The 14,445-nt window shown below is 37.8% G+C and overlaps 1 pseudogene; it reads left to right on the forward strand.

The window, feature by feature from the left end:
• The first annotated feature begins 9,796 nt into the window (after positions 1–9,796).
• LOC115990196 overlaps positions 9,797–14,445 on the forward strand; it is a 10,896-nt pseudogene continuing 6,247 nt past the window's right edge.

Below are 14,445 nucleotides of genomic sequence, written 5' to 3' on the forward strand. Positions count from 1 at the left end.
TTACTACATGGCAATATGAAGTAATAAACCATAATGGGTCATACAGCTTTATGAATCCAGACTAGCCAGAGTATACCCCAAATGTCCCTTGGAATGACCCTGTATATTCCTAAATCCTTTAGTTTTTTGTCCTCATTTTTGCTCATTGAATTATTTTTGAACTTGTGGATTGGTGCTTCAAGTCGGCGTTGATCTTGTGGGAGAAAGCATGCAAATGATTGGAGGTTTGCAACTTGTGGCACACATTCAATCTTCTTAATATGTGCTCAATGAAATGAACTAGGTAAAAGATGATGCTTCCTTAATATTTTGCTTGAACTCCATGACAATGGATCTAACACTTGTCTCTATTGATTTTTTCAAAACAACCAAATGGCAATGGCTAATGCCAACACAGGATCCTTGGAGGAGAGAATTAGAGATCTTGAACTTTAGAACCGACAACAAGAATCTCGGTTTTATGCTAGTCAAAAAGGAGACACTGAGGGTGGCTCCTCTAGGGGTGGGTCCAAGAGATCTTCCTGCAGGCAGACCCAAAGTCTAAATGATGCTTGACTTGTATTTTAATTTTCCTGCAAGGGCAAGAAAAAGTATTCCTTAGACAATTTGTATTAATTTCCGCTCTTAGCTCTTTATCTTTGGATTGCTTTTAATCTTGCTGAAACTTAGATGAGACAAGTTTAGAATTCACCTAATGAAGCTCTATAGCAAACAGTTTGAACTAATTAGACCACTTTTGATGTGATTTGTACTTACCTGAATGAGGCACGACTGAATGCCTCTAGTTTGGAAACTTATGCATGTTGACCTTTTATTTTTTGAAGAGTGAGTCTCTTTTTTTCTTTTTTTGAAAGGGGATGATTGATTTTACGTGTTTCAGAGAAAGTGGATTATGCATAGCCGAATGCCCCTAGTTTGGAAAATAGATGCATGACTTTGGAAAATCTTGGTTTGGTTAATTTTCTTTTCTCTTTTTTGAAAAAATAGATGGAAAAAGCACATCTAAATGCCCCAGTTTAAAAAAATCATGCAAATTTTTAAGAAACTTTATTGCACAATCATTCATTTTTTTAGTGGAAAAACAGAGTCAAAACGGACCCATGAAATGCCCTAAAACACAAAATAGGGTGATTGGGCCATGGTTAGGCTGGTTCCAATTGGCAATCTTGGAGTGCCTATCTGCACTTGGGGAGTGCCAATTAACACTTTGGGGTGCCGACAGGCACACCAAATTTTGCCCCGATTCCTCGTGCTTTCCCAACGCGTTTTCTGTGTTTTCTGGATTTTTTGAAAAATATTTTCTCCATTTGGGACTATGAAACACTTTCCTAGTCAGCTACAAACTCTTGAAACCTATTTAAACTTGGTTAGGGAGAAAGGTAGCTTATTTTAGCATCAAACCTGCTAGCAAATCTCTGGATCAAATTTATCAATAAACAACAATCACATGCAAGAGTTATCCATGGCTAACAATCAAAATTTTCCTCATTTAACCATTCATGATATCAATAGATGGGTTGGTAGCTTTGATTTTGGCACCAAGACCAATTTCACAGCCTACAAACTAGAGGGAATCAAGGCTTTTAGGGATGTCAAGATCAAGTGGAATTTTCTCCGTGCTGTCGTGAAGTTCAGGCATATTGAGGACCAATTTAGAACTACTGAACTTTGTCCTGTAATTGAAGGGTTTTCAGCTATTCTGGGTTATGATCTTGCCAAAAAATTCGTAACAATTTCTTGTGATCTCAAACATAGGGAGATCTTGTCTGATGCTTCAAGGCTTCCTACTTCAATTACTAGTATCATGATTGTAGGCCACATGGTGAATCTTCATGCAGTTGTTTCAAGAATTATTAACAAACATACTCATGGTGTGTCTGACAACATGCAGAAAAATTTTGGCTTAGCTCTTTGCTTCATGAGAGAATTTTGCTTTGCTTAGGAAGGCCTGGCTTTGTGGATGCTCGAGCCATAGGTATCGGGAGCCAAGTTAAGGATGGCGATGATCTTGCTTCTCTGATCTTGGAAGAAACTCTTTTAGGACTAGATTCTGTATTTCTTAATGGAGAGTCGCAACACTTTATTGGGAGTTCCTTGACCTTGTAGGTATGGTTGATGGAAAGATTGGACATGATTGCCATACCTACTGTTGCTGATTATGGTCCTAGAAATTTTCTCGGTAGGATTGTCCTCAAAACTGAGTGTCAAACTGAAAGCAACAAGGTAAAATTTCTGAACAAGAAATTCAGTGTCTCAATTCAGTGGAATTGTTATTGGTGGAAGTGTCCACCTCCGTTGTTGTAGTCTTCGGGATCAGATCACATCTTCATAGTTGGATTAAGGAGGGCAACTTTCTATAAGGCTAATAGACTCTTGAGAAAATTCCAATATGAGCAAGGAATGCCTGGTGGAAGAGGAAGAAAATATTTCACTCCTATTGACACAAATCCTACTTCGATGAGGAACATGCTGTTGGGAAAAAGGTTGACAAAATTGCAGATATGGAGGCTCACATGGCTACTACGAGAAAAAAATTTCTTAGAGACAACCAGGGAAAAACATGAGGCTAACAACTATGAGTTTAAAAGGATGGACAAAGATGACAAAGTTCCTACCACAAATGGAACCAACAAACAACCAAAGGAGAAAAGACTAAAGAAAAAATGATCTTCTTATTTTTTGGCTTTGAGCATGTTTATTTTAAATGTTAATGTGAAACTTTTAGGTTTAGAAATTATTTAGGACTTTCGGGTTTTTTTATTTTATTTATTTTTTTCAGTTTAAGGTTTGGATTTTGAATTTTGTGTAATGGCATGGTTTAATGGAATGGTTGAATTTTATTTAAAAAAAAATAAAATTGCTTAATAGGTAAAAGTTGGGTTTGGGGAAATTGTGATTGGACCAATATATGGTTGCCTACGTACCTCCTTGGTAGAAGGATCAGGTCATCACGTAGTTCATTTTATTTCCCTTAACTTTTGCCTAGGCCACCCTTTTAGGTTTTCAACCTAGCAGGCTCTTACACTCTCTCTTTCTTTCTTTTTTGCTCTCCTATTGCATATGTTGCCTTTTTGAGTTTTCAGCCTACCCTTTTTTTTTCATGCCCTAATTTTTACTTGGACTACCTTTTCGATTTTTCAGCCTAGCGAGTTTTTTTTTTTTTTTGAACCTAGTAAAGAAAATAACATAATTTACAATCACTTTAGACATGGTGTTTTCAAACTACCACCTCAGATGTGGTATTTCTTCAATTGATCCATATTGGTTGGCTTGAAGAAAGGGTTCACATCTAAGTCCATCAACCTTACTGCCCCCTAGAGTATATCTACTTGATAATATATGGACCTACCCAATTTTGCTTGAATTTTCCGTTCGTTTCCTGAATCGAGGCTCATATCTCTTTCAACACTAAATCTCCCAACTTCAAATATCTTGTGTTAGGACATATGTGATTCACTTGTTAGGAACATATGTCATTATTTTATGTAATTGGCTAATCCTTTGACAAAACGCACTTTATTTGTAATTGGGTAGATCTAGGATGTGTTTAATACTTCAAGAAATTGTGTTTCAAGATCAGGTGTTAAAGCCATGCAAGTCTGTCCAAGATTCAAGTCTGAAAAGTGCCTATCATTAAAGCTCGACAACTAGCTCAACAACTAGCCATCTATCAAGCTTGAAGAGCGGTTCCAACCTCGTGGCTCGACAGCAGCTCGACAAATAGGGTATCTGTCGGGTTTATGAAAAACAGATTTTCAGTTCTATTTTGACTCTAATCCATGATTATGTGTTTGGGCTTTCTTTTCTCACAACCCTAGACATATAAAAGGATTATTTTAAGGGTCATCAAAGAGTTCACAAGTTGCACAAGTGTTAAGCAAAGTTTGTTCAAGCAAATTGTGACTAGAGACAGAATTTGCCCTAGTTCATCTTTCTTGTGAAGAAGTTGTTGTGTTTGTATACTATAGGGTTTTGTGACCAAGTATCTTTTTGATCTTCATCATTGGGATGAACTGAAGAACTTTGCAACCAACAACCTTCTCTAGTTGGTGATTGAATTCGCGTACTACGATTCGCGCAATTTGTTAGTTACGTACTTAGGAGTCGTGCATCGAAAGGAGAAATTGTCACTACAGAACAAGTTCAATTGGATATTGGGGTAAGGGTTCAACTGTAGGTTGGTATAAGGTACTAAGATTCTTTTACTTGTAACTGCTTGTTATGATAATAGTGAAATTTTGGAAGTGATGACCTTAAAATCACCCGGTGGGGTTTTTGCCGTGTAGGTTTTTCTCATTCGTAAACAAATCACCGTGTCAAATTTATTTTCCGCTGCATACTTAGTTTATTGGTGATTTGTTTATGCTACCACGCATATGCATGTTAATTAACTTAATTAATTCACTTGGCTAAATTAATTGGTTAATTTGTCACAAAGGGTCAATTCATTTTTGGCCTATCATCTTGTTCTTACCTTCTTGTCAAAAGCTTTCCTAAGTCTCCTTTGGTAACCTTGAATGTGATACAAGGCCTTGAGTCTTTTCTCATCCATCATGCATAATTAGTCATACCTACTCTACAACCAATCTACTTCAAGAATTTCACTCTCTAATACTGTTCTCAATGAATGAGCACCTATTTCAGTGGGGAGGACTGCTTCCATCCCATACACCAAGGAGTAAGGAGTGGCTCCTGTGGAGGACCGAATTGAAGTCATATACCCCAAAAGTGCATAGGGTAACTGTAGATGCCAATCCTTTTAGTTCTTCATGCTCTTCTTTAAGATTTGCCTTATATTCTTGTTTGAAGCCTCAACTGCTCCATTGGTTTGAGGATAGTAAGGTGAGAATTTATGGTGTTAAATATTGAACTGTTAAAGTAGCTTCTTTATTTCTCCCTTGAAATGCAACCCATTGTTTGAGATAATTTCATGCGGTACCCCATATCTATAAATGATATTAGCCTGAATAAACTGAGAAAATTTCTTCGAGTTCAAAACCATATATGAGGCAGCTTCTACCTATTTAGTGAAGCAATCAATGTCAACAAGTATAAATTCATGGCCATTGGATGTTGGTGGGTGAATCTTCCCAATGATATCTATTTCCCATGTAGAGAACAGCCAAGGTGAAGTCATGGTATGTAATGGCATAAGTGGCAAGTGCTTCGGATTTCCATGGACTTGGCATTGATGGCATTTCCGAACATGGGTAGCAATATGCTTCTATAGTAGTCCAGTAATAACCTTGTCTCATTATCTTTCGTAACAACATATGTGCATTCATATGTGGCCCATAACTTAACTCATGAACCTCTTCAATTATTTTATGTGCTTCCTTGGCAGTCACGCAAAGGAGATGAATTCTGTTATATGATCTTATGTAAAGCCTCTCACTACAAATAATATAATTAGTGGACAACCTTCTAATGGTCAATTAGTCATTCTTATCTATAGACTTTGGATATGTCTCATCCTTAAGATATTGCAAAATTTTAGAATACCATTCACCTTCCCTATCCATTCCCTCATTTTCTTCTATTGACATGCAAGAAGCTGACTCTTCTTTTTGTCCCACCACTATTGGCTGAGCTTCATCCTCCTTAGGCCCATCCATCATGGATGCCATTGTTGCTAAAGCATCTGCAATCTAATTCTGCATTCTTGGCACATACTGGTACTGAATCTTACCAAATTTTGAGGCCAACTTTTGATGACATTCATGATAAGACATCAACTTTTCTTCCTTGATCTTCCATCTATTTTGAATCTGAGAAATTATCAAGCATGAATCACCATAATTCAAGCTTCATATTCAATGGCATTATTAGTGGCAGGGAAGTTGAGTTTACCGGAGAATGGGATGTGTATCCCTTTTGTCAAAATTAAGAGAACTTCAATGCCACTTCCATTTTGATTAGTTGCTCCATCAAAATACATCTTCCATGATCCTAACTCTATCCCCATGATATCCTCATTCGGAAAGTCTCCTTGGATTTCTTCAGCTTCTTCAGGTGAACAATGGGCTAAGTGATCAGCGATTACTCTCCTCTTCATAGACTTTTGAGTCACATATTTAATATCAAATTCTGACAAAAGTAAAACTCATTTAGCTGTCTTCCCATCTTACACAGGTTTCTCCATCAAATATTTCAAATGGTCTATTCTTGCAATCAACAAGACCTTGAAAGCAAGCATATAATGTTTGAGTTTTTGGGTTGCCCATACAAGCGCTACACATGTTTTCTTAAGTGGTGAATACTTGTCTTCATAAGTCAACATCTTCTTGCTAATGTTATAAATTGCATTCTCTTTCCTAGACTCCTCCATGTAATAAGCAAGCAAAGCCATCATTACTATATCTGTAGTTGTGAGATACAACAACAATGGCTTTTCAAGTACTAGTGGAACCAGTATTGGTAGCTTCATCAGATAATTTTTAATCTTTTCAAAAACTTCTTGACATTGTTCATTCCACACTAAGGGAACTTCTTTCTTGAGTAGTTGAAAAAGAGGCTCACATGTCATGGTAAGCTAGGCTATAAATCTGCTAATGTATTGTATCCTTCCTAGAAATCCTCAAATCTCCCTTCTAGTCCTGGGAGGCTTCATCTCCATAATTGCTTTGATTTTGTTAGGATCCACTTCAATTCCCCACTAACTTACTATAAACCCAACAGTTTTCTGGATGTTACACTAAAAGTGCATTTCTTTGGATTCAACTGTAATTTATAGAATTGGAATCTTTCAAAGAACTTCCATAAAGCTGGTATATGCCCTTCACAGTCTTTGGACTTCACTATCATGTTATCAACATAAACTTAGACTTCTTCGTGGATCAAATCATGCAACAGAGTAGTGGCTGCATGTTGGTAGGTAGCACTAGCATTCTTAAGGCCAAATGGCATGACCTTGTAGCAATACATCCTCTATGGAGTAATGAAGGAGGTCTTCTCCATATCTTTCGGAGCCATCTTTATCTAATTGTATCTTGAAAAGCTATCCATAAAAGATAGCAAGGCATGTCCTTCTATGTTATCAACTAAGATATCAATGCGAGGCAAGGAAAAATCATCTTCCGGGCTAGCCTTATTAAGATCTCAGAAGTCTACACACATTCTCATCTTCCCATCCTTCTTTGACACCAGAACCATATTAGCTAACCATTCTGGGTAGTTAACCACCTTCAGAAATCCTGCATTGTACTATTTCTCAACTTCTTCTTTGATCTTGAGAGTCCACTTTAGCTTCATTCTTCTCAACTTCTACTTGACCGGCTTAATGGTTGGATTTGTTGGAATGTAATGTTGCAATACCTCTGTATCAATCTCGAGCTTGTCTTTGTATGACCATGCAAATACCTCCTTGAATTCTGTCAGTTGGGTGACTAATGCATCTTTCTCAAAGGAGGTTAAGGTGTTGCCCATTTGTATCATCTTAGGTTCATCATCAGTTCCCAGGTTAACAGGTTGGGTTTCTTCTTTTATAAGGTCTACATGCCCTTATTTTATTTCCTTATTATTAAAAGTTTCTTTACCAATTTTTGAAATAAAAACATTCAAAGCCAACAAATAAGTAGAATCAAAAATCATATTGTAAGGAATAGAGTTCTTAATAGACTTAACAGAAACAAACTCTATAGGAACACAATCACAAACAGACTCAATAGGAACAATAATATTAACAGAAACATACTCAATAGGGATAGAGACAATGTTTTTCGTAGGAGTGATTGGCTTAGTGGTCTTGATCTTCTCCAAAGAGTCTTCCATGGGGTGGGTGACTCACTCTCATGCCTAATTCTTCAACTCAGCTATGGCTTCAATGATGGTGGTTGGCTCCCAGTGAGTTCTTCTTCCCTTAGCGTCAGTACTGTAGGGTCTTCATCCATATAATTTGTGCCTTCACCATCAATCTCCATGTTCATGGGCATGTCAAACACAGCATCCAGACGCTCTATGTTGTCCATCCACTCTCCAAACAGATCTTGCTTCCCTTTGTTGCTTGGGTGGATGTATTGGGGGAAGTACTTTGACTCATTCCTTCCCATTCTCTCATCTTCATCTTCAAGATTCTATAGAATTAGGTTTTTGTACTGTGAATCATCAACTTTCTGTCTAACGTGACCAATCTAGCGTCTATGTCATCTTTTTCCTCAGTATATGGGGTCAGTGAGCCAAGTTCTGAATTATGGAATGACCCTAACTTAGGAATTTCTCTACCATGCTTGTCATATAAAGGGCTTGATCATGAACTAACATCAGTAATGCAGCTCCAATCTAAGGTTCGCCCATAGGGGTAATCATCGTAATCTATACCATCAGCTTCTGCAGCCTCCTCTACTTCTTCATCTTCAAGTTCTACATCATCTCCTACATCTTCACCTTTAGCTTCTAGTTCATTTTATTCATCTTTATTTTCTACATCTTCCTTTATATCTATAGGCTCAACTTTGCCATCATCCTTTATATCTCCATCATAGTAGTTCACGTCATCATCAAAATGGTCTTCATAGATAGATCCTACATCTTCATCCTATCCATTGCTAGAGGGTTCTCCTCTATCATTACCACTATATTGGTTATCATAATCTTGACTATTGTTGCTGTCACTATCATTATCACTATTGCTGTTATCCTCACTATCTCCACTATCATTATTGCTACTATTACTGCTACTATCACTTTCACTGTCACTACCTTTATCATCATCGCTATGGGCTTTTCCCCTTCCTCATCTTCATCATTTGTTCTTGCTTTATATGGGCTCTTCAATGCATGTTACAAGCTTCCCAATACTCTTCTTCTTCTATATTGTAGATGGCATCTCCTAGAAGCATGGTCATTGCATCAAGGTCCATGTAATCAGCCCAATCAGTTGGGACCTTTCCCCAATTTATGTCTTCCTTCTTCAGTTCTAAAAGCTTATTGTCACGATTAAAGAATAGCTCAAACCCAGGCACCATTGTTTTCAACTTAGGATCATACCTCAATTAAGGGAATCCCCAATAGCGTTGACTAACTCCAGCTTTGACAAATTTTCCGTTCAATATGGGAGTGTAAGGCTTTAGGGGTTCTAGGGAACAAGGAAGTCCTTTTGCTTTGGCCTCTGCACGAGCCATTCTTCTCACCTCCAATTCAAGCAAGTCATCATCAGTAGGCTTATAACCTAGTCCAAAAGGTGAGGTGGTAGTAGGAATTATTGGAACTTAAGTGGTTGCCTCTTTCATAGTTTTCCCTAAGTTCATCCCTGGAAGATAATACATTCTCCTCATCATTGCCCCCACAATATTGTTGTTATAGGGAGCAAAGTCCATAGGAATCTTTTTTGCGTCCTGTTCTATTCTTCCAAAACCAGGCTTCTCAATTTCAAAGCCATCCAATGTTAATGGCTCTTTCTTAGAATCAATATGAAAAATGGGCTTTGATATAGTCAAAGTATCACCATATATGGTAACTATGGCTCCTCCATGGAAACTGAACCTTTTGGTATAGGGATGAAGGTACGACCTCTGTATCATGGATCCATCGTCGCCCAAGGAGGAAATTGAAGCATGAAGCTATGTTCAACACTTGAAATTTCACTTTCTTGGCCATTGGCCCTATGGTGAGCTCTAGTGTCACGGTTCCCAATACCTCTCTTCTACTATTGTCATATGCTCTCACATACTGATCAGTTGGCACAAAATCCTCAATACTTAAGCTCAAGCAACTTGCAATATTTAAAGTACACATATTTAAGGCACTTCTGTCATCAATCAGAACCATTGGGATCCTCTTGCCTTTGGCATATATAGTAATGTGCAATGGATCATTGTGGTGCTTCCCCTTCTTTGTCAAAGTAGGAAATGGTGAGTTCCCTTCTTATAGACCTAATCAGAACATTCAGATCTTAAGGAGTAGTGGTTGTAGAGACTTGGATTTGATTGAGAAGGTCTACCAGATTCTGGCGGTGCTTGTATGAGGCCATGAGTAAATCTCATAAAGATATATTGGTTTGTGTCTTCTGCAGTTGCTTGAGGACCTCATTCTCTTCAGTGGGGGTTTGTTGGGTAGATTTGTTCAAGGCTTCTATCAGGTTGTCTGTCTCCAAATGTTGGGGTTTGAAGTGTCTCCTCCCCTTATGATGTGGGAAATTTTTGATGAGTCATTTAGTTTAGTATCTTGGGGTTTGAAGTGTCTACCCCCATATGTGGATATTGAGTCGTTTGAATGGGGTTCAAATTGTCTCCCCCTATATATGGGTGTTGGGTTGTTTGATTGGGGTTTGAAGTATCTTCCCCCATATATGGATATTGGGTTTTGGGGTTTCCATAGCGTCTTCACTCCCTATATCATACCCTGCAGTGGATGTCATACCCATCAACTCTTCCCATGTCATCATAAAGCATTTGGGTAGGTCATAAATCAACTCAGACGGGTCATTTTCTCCTTCCTCTTCAGTCATCAAGCAATTAATCCTCGGTCCTTTTCCAAAATTATGGTTGGGCAAGGGATTATTGGTGATGCTAGGCCTTATAGGCAGTGCAATCACCTTAGTGTCCATTAAATCTTGAATTGTATATCGAAGGCCAAAACACTTGTCAGTGTCATGGTTGGGACCTTGATGGTAGGCACACCTTTTACTCACATCATTTTTTGTAGGTAATGGGCTTGGGATTAGTCTTAGGTCTAAGGGTTTCAGGAACCCCTTTGCTTTTAATTTTTCAAACACTTAACTTACGAGCATAGTCAACTCATGAAATTCCCTTCTAGGCCTTGGAGGCGGCCCTTGTTATATTTGCACGGGGTCAATGGGAGCAGGTAAGGATCATTTTGTATATATTATAAACTTTTGCAGTTTTAGAACTAGACCCTAAATTCTTTTTAAACCTCAATGCATCCTCATTTTTTACAGTGCCATTATTTACTGCATCCTTAATTTGGGTACCAACAACAATTAAAGTTTTAAAATTTTAAAAATACTGAGCAAAAAATACTTATGGTATATAAGTAACAAGTTTTTTACAACCATGGTTAATTGTTCTTCTTCACTTGGCCTATTCATCATCTATGTAGCTTTAGACCTCCACTTGGTAATGAAGGCGTAGAAACTATTTTGGCTCTTGTTTAGTGGTCTCCAAATCTCTCCTCTTCACATCCACTTCTAAGTTATACTTGTATTGATTATGAAACTCACAGCAGATGTCCTCCCAACTCCTTGCTTTAGCATCATCTAGGTTGAGAAACCACCTAAAAACGGCTCCGGTCAAGGTATTTTGAAACATTTGAGCAAGTAGTTCTTCAGTTGCTCTTAGGGGCTGCATAGCCCTCATGTACATCTTCAAATAGGAGTTTGGGCAGCCAGTCCCATCGAACTTGTCCAAGGTCAACATCTTGAAATTGGGAGGCAATCTCACATTGGGGAAAAGTGAGAGTGATTGGTAATCCATAAGGTCTTCCATCTTGCAGGCTCTTTTAATCATCTCTTCCACCTTGTTTATCCTCTCGTTAATCTTCTTCTCACCCTCTAGGATAGGAGGATTCTAATCGGTCTTGTTCTCCTCTTGACCACCCTTCAGGTTCTGAAACTACTGTACGATAAGGTTCATGTCTTCTTGTAGACGACTAAATTTCTCGGTTTGAAATGAATCAAACAAGTAAAATAGTTTCACAAATGCGAATTTGTATTGATGAATGTTTGGTACAATTCTCTGTGATTACAAAAGAGTACTCCTTTGATTCAATCTCCTTAAAAGACTTATTGATTGGATTTGTAGTAATGTGATTTTGATTCGAACACCCAATATACTTCAATTTGGCTGAAGAATGGATTGAAGATCTTTGGAACATAATTACAATGAATCTCTGGCTATAAGCTTGTTGGAAATCCTTCGTTCTTCACGTTCTTCTTGTTCTTCGTGTTCTTTGTGTGTCTTCGAAGGTTTGTGGTGGAAGTTCTTCAGGGCTTTAGAGGCTTGAATCCATTAAGCTTCACTGATTTGTGATTTCTTGAGGTTTCTGGGGGCTTTTGAGCTTGATTCCAGTGAACTTTGAGATCTAAGGAGATGATTTGGACAATTCCTCTTCGAATGTTCTTTGTATTTGAAGGTTTGTGGTGGAAGTTCTTTGGGGATTTGGAAGCTTGAATCTGTAGAGCTTTTAAAATTTGTGGTTTGTTGAGGTTTTTGGAGGCTTTTGAGTTTGATTCCAGTGAACTTTGAGATCTAGGAATATGATTTGGATGATTCCTCTTCGAATTTTCTTTGTATTTGAAGGTTTGTGGTGGAAGTTCTTTGGGGCTTTGGAGGCTTGAATCCGTAGAGCTTCACTGGTTTGTTGAGGTTCTTGGAGGCTTTTGAGCTTGGTTCCAGTGACCTTTGAGATCTAGGCAAGTAGTTTAGATGATTCTGCTTTGAATGTTCCTTGCATTTGAGGTCGAAGTTCTTGAAGTTGTTGGAGGTTTCAGGGCTTGATTCCAGTAGAGTTTCAATACTTCTGAATCTTCTTTGATGCTACTTGTGCTCTAGATGGCTTGATCTCTTCCAAGATGTCTTAGTCTTCTTGAAATGCCTTAGGAAGGCTTTTATTTATAAAAGTTTAGGGGTGGGTGAGCGACACGTGGCGGATTCTGATTGGTGACACATGTACTGGATTGGTCCGCTTATGTCATCGCTTACATGTACTGGATTGCATATGTCATCGTTTACATGTCTAGACTACTTATTTCATCGCTTACACGCGCTGATGCATGATTGGTTTTTGCATGACACTTGGCAAATTTCTATTGATTTCTGAGTAGTGATAACAAAACCTAGTAGCAATACATGGCACTTTGTAATTGGCTGTATTTTGTGGACTTGGTAGTATGACGTGTCAGCTTGTGATAGATCGGGAATTTTCCCTCTCTACACTTCTCTTAACTGAATTTAACTTGCTACTATGGTGTTTAGTAGCTCTTGAGTGTTCATGGGTTCTTCAGTGTTTGGATGTTCTCCCCTTCTACTATAGTGATGGAGTCTTTAGACTTCTTGTGGCTTGGGCTGTCTTGTAAGTCAAACACAAGATTGTGATGTTGCCACTGTGGAGTGCCTTCTATGCTTACGGGCTTCAAGACTTGAGGGGCTTGGAACTAGAACTGCTAGCTTGAACGTCATCCTTGGATTCTCTTTGGAGTCTTCCCTCTAATCTTGACCAAATTCTCCCCTAAGAAAAGGCTTGGTTAGGTCAAACAAAGATATGACTCCATCTACATCAACCTAACAACCAAACAAACACACACAAAATGCAATGCAATTTTAACATGGATCGGCCTAAGGATAGGTTCTAAGTCATTACATTATAGGATGGGTTTGTTGTTTTATTGTTTCCCATTGCTAGGACATTACACCTCCCAATTTGTAATGTGATGAACATTAAATTGATCTAAATGGCATGGTCTATCCTTTGTAGTCAACAAGAAATGATCCACTGACTTTGGGCTATGAGTTGGTGAATTCACCATTGAGTACTTGAATCTAATGAAGACCGATGATCCATGGTTACTACCACCATATGTTGAGATGGGTGCATGCGTATTTGTTGTTTTGATGGCACACATTATGATACTTAGGGAAAGCTTTTAACAATCAACATGGCAACACAGACAAAAAATATCATGCAGACATCTCAAGACATAGACAACCAAACAAAGAACAACATCATACAAATCAAGGGTATATAATTGGTCACTTAAAGTCTAATACAAAGCTTAGTCCTCGACATCCCCAGCAAAGTCACCATTGTGAGAGACCGCCATGGTTTGGGGTGCTCTCAAAAAGAGATTTAGACGCTTAGGGCACCTCTTTTTTGGGTAACTGTGAGAAGTTGCCACTTATTTTTTATACAAAAAAAAATAAAATACAATTACATGACCAAAAATTCCTCAAATGTTATCAATTGATTATAGAAATACAATTTAGTAGAATAACTTTACAAGGCTTTGGTCCTAAATACAATCTATGTAAAAATTACAAAGCTTTGATCCTAGTTACAACCTACCAAAACAAAAGATAAAATACTAATCTACTATCCAAAATCCTAAGTTCGAGGACTAGATTACGAAATGGGAAGGTGTTAGGCACCCATTCCGCCCAGACACAGTCTGGTCTTCTAGACTCTAATGACCATTATATGCCAATTGTATGACATTGAATGATATGCTATTACATATGTAACAAACACTTAACAAAATTAATTTAAACAAATTTGTCTTATGAATATGCCCTCTTTTTAAAGAAAAATCAAATTTGTTTTGCAAGGTTGAGAAAGGTGAAATATGGTTAATAAAAATCAAATCTATTTTGTAAAGGATAAAAAAAAAAAAAGAAAAAAGAAGGAGAGATTTGTTTAATAAAAATCAGATTTGTTTTGTAAAGGATAAAAAATGGGATTTGGTTAATAAAAATCAGATCTGTTTTGTAAGGTTAA

The sequence above is a fragment of the Quercus lobata genome, chromosome 5 (genome assembly GCF_001633185.2).
Source record: "Quercus lobata isolate SW786 chromosome 5, ValleyOak3.0 Primary Assembly, whole genome shotgun sequence".
Classification (NCBI taxonomy): domain Eukaryota; kingdom Viridiplantae; phylum Streptophyta; class Magnoliopsida; order Fagales; family Fagaceae; genus Quercus; species Quercus lobata.